Consider the following 10,868-nt stretch of genomic DNA (forward strand, 5'->3'; position numbering starts at 1 on the left):
TTTATTACATTTATACTTTTTTAAACTTGTTAAATGAGGATATTGATGCACAATTTATCAAGTTGTTTTAACAATGAAATATTCGTATGATTGTCATTCCATTAAACCACAAATCTGATTTACTGAATAGTTGCTCTATAACCTAAAAACCCAAGATTACTATAGAGGAATACTCTCGTTTTGATACTGACGTAAAACTCTTCCCCTGGTCTCCTAATGAGACTTTAAAAAAATTATATCAATTGGTTGCCAATGCAATAAAAGAATGTCACAGTCTATTAAACGTTCTGCAATCATATATATAATTGAGTGAAACCATGGTTAAAATGAGTAATTGGCAAATTAGAGTTTCTATGTTAACAAGTGGGGCAAGCAAACGGTATTTGCAACAAATACTCTAAGCCATCTCTCTTATTCTCTTTTGAGTTCCTATCACGTTGCAAAACACGGGTAAAACTAGTCTAACACTACTTTTAAGGTCTAAGCACAAATACTCTACTTCAAACTGTTTTTTTATTACAAATGAATTATAGTAAAATATGATTGAAAGACTATAAATGATATTTAAATAAACATCCTAGAAAAACACAAACAAAGGTAAATCGTCCAAGAAAATATTTAGGTTCACTTTCAATTAGCTTAAACACATAGGACTCGGGTGTTTTACATTACGATAAAGGGTACTAAAATCATCTTGATGTGTTATGTTAAGGGATTATAAGAGGTTTGCTGAAGGTCTGCTGTGACGGGACTGGAAGATTTATGTTGAATCAGAACAAATACATCAAAGCAATCTTCAATCGCTTTGCTGACAGTTTGAATCCGTTGTGTGAGCGAAGCTCTGGTTCCTAACTTTGTCGATTCTTCGAGCAAAAAAATCTTACTACGATCCAGAATAAAACATCCATCAACATATTCGTTGAATATTGTCAAAAATTACGTAAAAATTAATTGTTTGAAGAATTTGTAAAACTTTGTTTCTAAATTCCACTTTTAATGTTCTACTTAATAATGTTCTACTTAATTAAGTATTATTCTCATGGTTTCTTAAACAACATACATAACCTGAAGATATTTTTATTTATCGCAATTATATTTTTATGTTAGGTTGTTATTGTTTTTTTCCGATGACATTTTTACGATTGTATAAGGGAGAGGTCCAAACGCTGATATTTTTTCTATCTTATGTTGAAATTTCGATTCAAAAAATTTAAATTTGGCATCTGAATGAAAAATGGTATCTAGTTTGAGATTGTATATTATTAAAGAAAACCATTGATGAATAGTAAACTCCCCTTACTTTATAATTTGTTATCTACATTTAAATTGGTCTATTAAATATATTTAATATAATCTTAGCCTAATTCTTTAATCTTTACTATAATCTTTAAATTCTTGCATCCTATTTTTTTTGCATAGTTTAAAACTGTTCCAAAATTAACTAACTGACACAGTTATGTTAAACCAATTAGACTTAGAGTAGCATATTATAATATGTTTGTGTTACATAGTGTATTCAACGTGTTAAACTGGAAAGGCATTTGAAGTCCTCCAACGAAAGGGGAATTTATTAAATCGAGATTAATGGCGGATTTGAAAAGACTCAATTTCGGAAACGCTTAGAAGTAAATTGGATTTGCTTTGAGGATTTTTATTTGTCAACTCGAATTGGATTTCTTTAAAGAGCCATTTACTGATCATTTTATTCATCATTTGCTGCGTGTTGTTAAGCCTTCACTATCTAGTAAAAAATGTGTGGTTATTGGGTATTCAATAAGTAGTAAGGATTATTGTATTAGTAGCAACCGTCGTGGAAAACAATGGTTATGAGTTTTTTCGAATATTGTAACGCACTAGACCCTTAACCTAACCTAACCAGGTTCGGCCCATGGCTGCCCAACCGTCATAAGCAGTCACAAAGTTCCGGAGGTGATTAAACAACACAGAAATTGCAAAAATACCATTTAATCTCAGTCAAAATATATATATACAAGTACAATTACAAATCATTACAAGTTACAGCTAGCCCAGGTAACAAAAAAAGCTTGAGAAAGGTTTGTCACAAACCTTTTTTGTCAAACCTTTAAACTTGCTACAAGTGTATAACGGCAAGCTTGTACACTTGGGGCAAGCTTGTAGCAAACCTCCTAGTTCCCATCAGACAAGCTTGCCACAGGCCTTCTGATTAAACTTGTCACAGGCCTTCTATACAAACTTGTCAAAGGCCTTCTGATTAAACTTGCCACATGCCTTCTGGTTAAACTAGCCACACACCTTATGTTTAAACTTGACACAAACCTTCTGTTCAAACTTGTCACAGGCCTTCTGTTTAAACTTATCACAGGCCTTTTATTAGAACTTAGAAACTGTAACAGATATATTTTGTTCCATAAAACAAATTAATAAATCATTGAAAATATAGCTCAGATTAAAATGAAGCAAATTATGTTTATGTTTCATAGTAATGTATGTAAAATAAATTAAATTTTGTTTGGCCAACAAAACTTTTTACTTTGCCAGATAGAGAATGATAGGTTTTAAAAATAGACTTGGGACTGTAGGCTAATTAGAGATAAATGTGTTGGATCCTGTTTGAAAATAAAAGTAACTAATTACTAACTAAAAGCCAAAATAAAGCACTGAGCAATAAATAAATATGTTTTATGACAACTGTTCATTTCATAGTAGAATACAATCATTTTAAGAAATGTAGGCTATGGGTTTCAAAAAGGTATTTTACTTAAAAATTATTTTTGTCAAATGTCTACAAACTAACCGTAAGATAGCTTTGTAAGGTAAAGTAGGGAAATATCAGACTTGTTATCAGAAGTCTAATGTGCCCTAAATACAGCTTTCAGAACTAAATCAGTAGTTTAATTTTTACTCAAAGCAAATTTAATATAAATGCCTCTAATAGAAAAACTTGAATGTTATTAGAGGAAATGCTAAACAGAGCTAACTCCTCGGTTGAATTTAAATTGACTCCATATAATAGACCTAACACAGTACTGTATTAGTTACATAGCTTTACTAAGCTGTAATGACAAAAAATTAAACAAATTTATTCCTATACCTACAGTTGATTTCAAACTAATTGAGAAATTATCTTAATCAGAGAAGTTTTGACAATGGAAATCAAACAAAGTAAAAGTGCACTTAACATTTTATATTCTGAAAATATTTACACAGGTTTAAATTACAATTCGTACAGTATTCAGTCATCAGAACACTCTTCAGCAGCGGGTGTTGCTTGCTGTCTGTTAGACCTGAAAAACAGAAATTAAAAATATGTTGTTGTCTCAATAAAATTGATGTTTTGTAGTATTTTTTTAAGTTGCCATACATGTATTCCCTCAATAAATTATGTGACTTTGCCAAATTTATGGATTATAATTTCCTTTAGATCTGAAAATATTTATTATTCCTATGATGAGATAAATGTTTCAAATATTGCTTTGTGTGTGAGCCAATTATTTGCAAAACAACTATGGGCATTGTCTATAGTTTGAACACATATATATGTGTTAAACATATATATGTGGTAAACGCATCTTTCGACTTGTTTGAACACTATGAACACATATTGGCATGGTGTTCCAAATTTAATATATCTTTACTTAGGTTTCCAAATAAATTTAATTTTGGTCGGACTGAAATGAGAAAATAGAGGCTTTTTACAGTTTATAAAGTCTATATCACTATACCTTTTTCCATGACACTTGAAAAATTTCATACCGGTACTGTAGGTTTAAACCTTTATTAGATGTTATAGCTTTCAGGGATTAGCTTCAAAACATTTTAAAAGTACCTATGTTTGACTTTTTAAAGGAGTTCAAGTAAAAATTCAATAAATTTTAAACGTTTTAGAAATATATTTGAACATTGTAAAAAGTACAAACGCTAAAACAAAACAATAAATTGGAGAACTGACTCACAACAGAAAACAATAAATAATTAACCAATCAGCTGATGATATCAAAATATAGAAAAAAATAGAATATCATTAATTTATACTAGATCTAGTATCATTAACTAATAAAACAGATGACTGGGAAATTTGAGACAGGAATGCGTGATGTTAATATTAGAGACGGTCTAAGACTAATGAATACTACCATTTTAGGCCCGGTTCACACAAGCGACTTATCTAGCTGACTAGGCTGTGACTAGGTAAGCCCGACTGGGTAGAGGACTACAGGATTAAATGGAACCGTTCACACAAGCGTAGGGCGACGACTAGCGAGCCGCGTTCGAGCTTGGTGTCCCAAACTATTGTCGGGCCCCGCTTCCAAGTCACTCATGGCAGCAACCCAGTCGCCCGCTCTAGCGGCTTAGCAGTATGGCCCCTATGGGAGCGTTCACACGAGCGATCGGTCGTCACGCTGCAGCTCGCATTCTTCCCTTTGTTCTCATTGTCGCCAGTGATGGATCCGAGTAACATTGATATCGATATTTGTATTGAATCAATGAAGCAACAACCGTTTCTTTGGAACAATTATCTTTATAGGCCTATTATTAGTATTACAAGTCCAAATATAGGAATAAACTAAATATAAATTTGTAACCGATTAATAGGTTTATAATATAATTTTATATTGACCCTATACACTCTAAACAATGATGTTTTTTCAACCAAACTTTATAATAGTTTAAATGATAGTTTGTTGGGTGATTCCAATGCAAATTTAGTTTTGAAATGATTCGATAATTGTTTAAAACATCGTTATTGTCCAAAACATCAATGTAAAAAAAAAATCACTTACCATTGACGCAAAAACATCAAATATTTCCAGAAATATGTCAACGTATCGAAAATATTGATGTATTGAAAATATCGATGTAATAAAACATCGTTTATCGATGCACATTCATTTACGTCACACCTACGACCTAGTCCGTTGACATGTCGCTCGTGTGAACCGGTGTATCCTTTGGTCCGCTACCCATTCGGGCTTACCTAGTTACAGCCTAGTTAGCTAGATAAGTTGCTCGTGTGAACCGGGCCTAAGAAGCGAAATGCTCAGTCATGGAGAATAGTCAGCTTGGAATTTTGCCACCGAAATGAGCTTTGCGCGGCCGCACTACTCTATCTTACTCGGTAAACTGACTTGGCCGTGCATTCAAGATAGTCTACGATGCCGATTTCGCAAGAAATGAGACATTAAAGGTAAAAAACAATTGTTGCATACAATACCACTCTACATATAGGCTACATGTGGTTTTTTTAACACTCAGTGGGGTCTTAACTCAATATATAACTGAAATTCAAATCTAATTTACTAGACTAGTGCTGAAATAAACTTTCCATGCACAAACCTGAGGCCCATGTGGACAGGCAAATGTGAGGTAAAAAGGTTAAATAAACCCTGAATTTAACTGGTTCTATTAATGTTTTATAGGTATGGCTAATGTTTTTAATAGAGTTAGAATAATCTAAATGGCATTTTTACTAAGTACAATATCCAAACTAACAGAAGAACTTTGTACAGTTTCCAATGGCAACCTAAATACAGGGTGTCAATAGAACTCTTGGGGTTTTCAAATACATATCTTAACAGATTGGAAATATGAAGTTAATTCCTTAATAACAGTTAAACTCATTGTACCAACCAATTGTAAATTTTTGGTCAGCATTTGTTGGCAACACTGTGGCACATAAAATTTGAAAAAATCTAGAGCTGCAATGCCTTACGGAAAATGTTGCTATGGTGACGGGTGCTAGTAAATGAGGAGTTTTTTTATAAACGCCCTTTACTCATAATAATTTCTTATCACAAAGAAATAAGTACGGTACTGTAAATTGAAATAGGAAAAAATACCTCTTCATCAATCTGGGTGTGGCTTGCTGCAGGCACTTCTTGATTGAGTTCTTCATATTCTCAGCCGATGTTTCTCAATGTTTTCTCCTGACAGCATCTATAAATCAGAAAAAGGTGCACTAAACATACAAAATGAGTAAAGTACCAGAGCAAAAATACACCTGAAGCAGCAAACCTGCAGACTATCAATTCGTCTTAAACTGGATTTATGCTTAAAGATTTCCATTAAGCATATTTTGAATAAAGTTAGATCTAACTAGTAACATAGACAAAAAGAATTAAATATAGACTGTCAGCCGTGCAGTGGTTACCATAGGTTCTGGCACACAATGATGGGAGCGCCATGTAGTTACGTAGTGCGTAGGCCGTAACTGCATAGCGCTCCCAGAGGTGTGCGCCAGAACCTATGGTAACTGCAGCACAGCTGACGGTCTTTTTATATTTAATTCTTTTTGTCTATGCTAGTACTTACGTTTTCTACTATGGGGAATGCAAAAATATGTTTTTTTGAGCAAATGTTAGTATTAAGGTGAAATAGACTAAATAAAGTTGCTAAATTTGATCAACATAATATATCTACAAACAAGCAAACTATATACAAAAGCTCGCTCCGGCACATAGCCTATTTTTATAATATATGTAGCCCTACCTAATGTCAAGATTTTCCACAAATGGAGAAAGGCGATAATGATGTTTCGTTACTGTAGGGGGTATTCAGGATTTTTATGTGACCGCGGGAGACAATAATCTTTAGGCCTACATAACTTGATCTAAAGCAAAGTGACGTTTAACCGTTTCGATGCTAGAAAATTTTTTGGAATGTTCCGAAAAAAATTGTAGGCTAAGTAAGAATTACAGGAGAACCTTGATAAAAAGGCTCTCAAGGGGATTATAAAATAGGACTTGTTATCAAGGTTTGTCTTACTATCGAGGTTTGCAATAACATGTGATTAGGGGTAAAATAAATTCTAGGGGATTTAAAAATGAGACTTGTTATCAAGGGTGACTTGTTATCGAGGGTCTTGTTACTTGTTATCAAGGTTCCACTGTATTTACTTATTTCGTCCGAAAAGTGCTAAGCTTGCCACGAGGGCAAAGTCTATTGTGCGAGAAAAGAATACGCACATCATCATTTTGATAATAAGTAACTTAGGCCTAAGTTAACTTTTATCCTTACTCATCCAAAAACTTATTGCAGACGGCTCTATGTGAAACTGTAAGTACCCAGGGAGGGTAGGCCTATGTTTAGCCTAGTCCTTTTGATTGACTTAGTAGAGTCTATCAAGGCTAGCAGCCTACAGTCGAGGTGCTAATTAACACATGAGTTAGGTTAGCTAAGTAGCTTAAGTTATTATGGGACCCTAACATAACAAATTAACATAAACATTCCCAATAGCAAATTACTAGGTGTTTTGACACTTTGTGACAGAATAAAATGTGCTGCAGTTAAAAAAAAAAATAAAGTAGGCCTAAAATTTATATCAGCCCTCAGGTTTATTGGGCTACCAATAATGAATCATTATTAAAACATTTCCTGGAAAAGTTTTTAACAAACACTAAATTGACTGCCAATTTTTCAGGTGATCAAGTGAAAACAGATTTTAAAAAAGTTAAGAAGGTATAAGATGTGATAAATGTACATCTGATGTACATAAATCAAATAGCCTAGGGCAGGCCTTTTAGCTAGGTACCGGTAAGACTTTTGTGAGTTATGTCTAGACTAGGCCCAGGCTCTAAATCAAACGGTTGATGCTTAAATCATTATATTAATAACTTATAAACTTAAGTTAAGTTGGCTGCTTTAACTTATTTAAAATTACTGATTAACTTACTGCTAAATCTAGGTTATTCTACTCACCTGAAAATCGCAGTAGGTTTCAAAGTTATCACCGAGGAAAACTACTAATTAACCAAAAGCACTTATAAATTTACTTAGGGCTGTATACAAACTTTATAAACTTAAAAATTTAAACTTAACGCGAAATATAAACTCAAAACTTAAGGAAAAATAAACACTTAACCGAAAACAAGAAAGAACAAGCGCAGACGCCAGACGGCCAAACAAACACAAATAAAATGGCGGTTGTTTTGTTTTGTTGTTGTGTAGTAGACTGACTAGCGCCGCTAGCGCTGCGATGGATGAAAATTACAACTACGTTGCTTGTCGTGATACACCTTCCACGAATTGGCCCCAAGCTGTTCCCCGTAAGCCTTCTTCACAAGCGTGCCACAAGTCTGGCACAAGTTGATATAAAAAGGCCTTTCCAGACAAGCCTTTGACAAGGCTTGCCGTAAGCTTACGTGTTACCTGGGAGCCTACTCAATATTTGTTGGTAAAAAATTAATAAATTCAATTACCTACATAAAGATTACAGAATGATATTAAAAGGTTAGGCCTACAAAATAGGTGAAAAGTTCACCTTAAACAGTTGAACGATTAACGATCGAGCGTAAGTCGTGACATGAAAATTTACAAAGTCAAAACGACAAGATTTCAAATAAAATGTTTAAGATTTAAATCAGAACCTAACTTAGGCACTAGGGGCAAATTTAGAATGAAAGGCCGAATAAGTAAATTTAGAGACAAAGATTAACCAATTGTGCCCACTAGGCCGGTCAAGAAAACTGAAATAAATTCTAACTAGGCTAGGCCGAGTATCAAAATTATTACACTAAGTTTAAATCACAAAGGAACTGCTGACACATTAAAGAATTAATTGAAAGGTGTTAAAAAAAGACATTGGATATTTGTGACAATTGAGGCTGGACCGAGGATGTCCCACACACTATTTAACAGTTTGACGAGTAGAACGGAACGTATCAAAATGGAGTTGAAATTTGTTAATTTGGCTAGTAACTGAGTCTGTAATAGGCCAGAGTAATAATGGAACAACACCACCTGGCATAACTGTAGGATGGTCACAGTAGGTAGGCTTCCACCGATGACAACCTGCGATGTGGCGCAGCATGGATCACCAATAGGATAGACAGCCCAAACTCCGGCAGCAGAGTCCAAACTCCGGCAGCAGAGTCCAAACTCCGGCAGCGCTGTCCAAACTCCGGCAGCACTGTCCAAACTCCGGCAGCAGTAGCTTCTTACATGGTCAGCAGGATGTGTGTGTGTGTGTGGTCCTCGGTCCTCTCTTCATGGCCTCGTCACAGGTCTCAAATCAGGCTGGTGTCAGTCATAGCCGGGAGCCCTTTCAACATAATTCACATCCAATAATATCTTGTAAAACACAGGCCTACTTCAATTACAGGTTAAGGTAGCACCCTTGATTGAAAATCTGTACTAGGCCTAGGCCATAGTTTGACTCTTGAAGAATATGAACTTCTACTAGTTAGGCTAGTTTTAAACAAAATTCAGTCTTACTGGTAACAAGGCTTAGATAGTGTTAACCCTTATGAAAAAGTTTATATATGGCCATATAAATTTTTTTTTATCTGGTTATATTTGGTTTTGGACCAAATATAACCAGATATGATCATATATGGAATCCCCCATATATGGACATTTTTTAATAAAAAATCTATAAATAAATAAAAAAATTACAATTAAACATATTTTCACATTAAATCTTATAAACTATGCATTAAAACCATAATAAAAATTTTTAATTTGAAAATTTCAAAACAAAATTTTCAAGTAGCCGACTGGGATTCGAACCTGGGACTCCAGCGTGGGAGTCTACCCCTTTGACCACTACACCACAACCGCTTCATATCAGATGTCTTTACAAAACCCATTACGAATAAGAGAAGCTGTATTTGGTCTCGTAAAACAAGATTTTCTTAGACATTTTATGTCATTTGAAGAATTTTATTATTAATATAGCCTAACTACGTGACATAGATATTTGCAGCTGTTTGATAGCAAAGGTACAATAAATTAATTATTAATATAATATTCTCTTTATTTAGGCCTACTACACTTACAATTTTAAAATTATACGTCAGTTTTAAGATTTTGTTGCGTTATAATAAAATTGTACAATAGATGTATGTACAGGATTTTGTCATCTGGGTTCAAATCTGGATACTTTATTACTTTACTACTAATTACTTTAAATGAGAAATGCCTATATTATCTGCACCCCACTGTACCACATTTCAACTCAATCAGTTCAGTAGTTTGTGCTTCCGAGAGCAACAAGAAAATACACAAACTCACAAACTTTAAGATTTATAGTATTATATATATTATAAGAAGTGTTTGGGAGTCCAGTTACAAAATCCAAATGTGGCAACTATTCCTTATAATAATTCCAGTTATTGTCAAAAACTCATTTATACATGAGCATAAATGGAAAATTATTATTCCGTATATGAGTAATTTACCTGGGAGTCATATATGGCCATATAAAGACCATGATTCCATATATGGAGGATATTTATGGCCATATATGGGCAATAATTTCATATATAGAAAACATGTATGGCCATATATGGACAATCATTTCATATATAGAAAACATGTATGGCCATATATGGCCAATAATTCCATATATAGACTACATATATGACCATATATGGACACCACCATATATGGATACAACCACATCTGGCCATATCTGCTTCCATATATGTCCATAAAAAACCATATATGGCTTTATGAAACCATATATGGAATTTTGATATGGCCATATATGGCCAGAAATTACTTTTTTATAGGGGAAGCCCTAGCCTACATCGTAAAACTAACATAAAACAGTACCATTTGCAGTCGTTACCCAAAAATTACTTTTACAACAAAATGACCCTACATATATAAGATAATACACTTGAACAAAGAAATTACACTTGAACAAAGAATAGGCCTAGCCTATAATAAATTTCACATTTCTCTAAACCTAGGTTCGATTCAGGTGAGAGACCGTACAGTCCCAAGTCTCAGATCCAAGGACCTAAATAAATCGCTGAAAGTTTACTTGACTTAGAACAAAGTAATTACTCACCATAAAATACTTAAACAAACTTACCACAACTGAAAATAAAACTTTAACATTGTGGCCACACGTGGTAATCCTGCCAGTGTGTGGAGCAACAGAA

At 33.8% G+C, this 10,868-nt stretch overlaps 1 long non-coding RNA gene across 1 annotated transcript; it reads right to left on the bottom strand.

The window, feature by feature from the left end:
- Window positions 1-3,151: 3,151 nt before the first annotated feature.
- On the bottom strand, window positions 3,152-8,115 carry LOC128986425 (uncharacterized). Its single transcript, XR_008490123.1, has 3 exons — window positions 7,678-8,115; window positions 5,820-5,916; window positions 3,152-3,266 (listed from the first exon to the last, which is right to left on the bottom strand). It is a non-coding gene; the product is annotated as an uncharacterized LOC128986425 (long non-coding RNA).
- Between the last annotated feature and the right edge of the window lie 2,753 nt (window positions 8,116-10,868).

The sequence above is a fragment of the Macrosteles quadrilineatus genome, unplaced genomic scaffold, assembly GCF_028750875.1.
Source record: "Macrosteles quadrilineatus isolate MER2022 unplaced genomic scaffold, UCM_ALF_1.0 Scaffold_2__2_contigs__length_208266976, whole genome shotgun sequence".
NCBI classification, from domain to species: Eukaryota; Metazoa; Arthropoda; class Insecta; order Hemiptera; family Cicadellidae; genus Macrosteles; species Macrosteles quadrilineatus.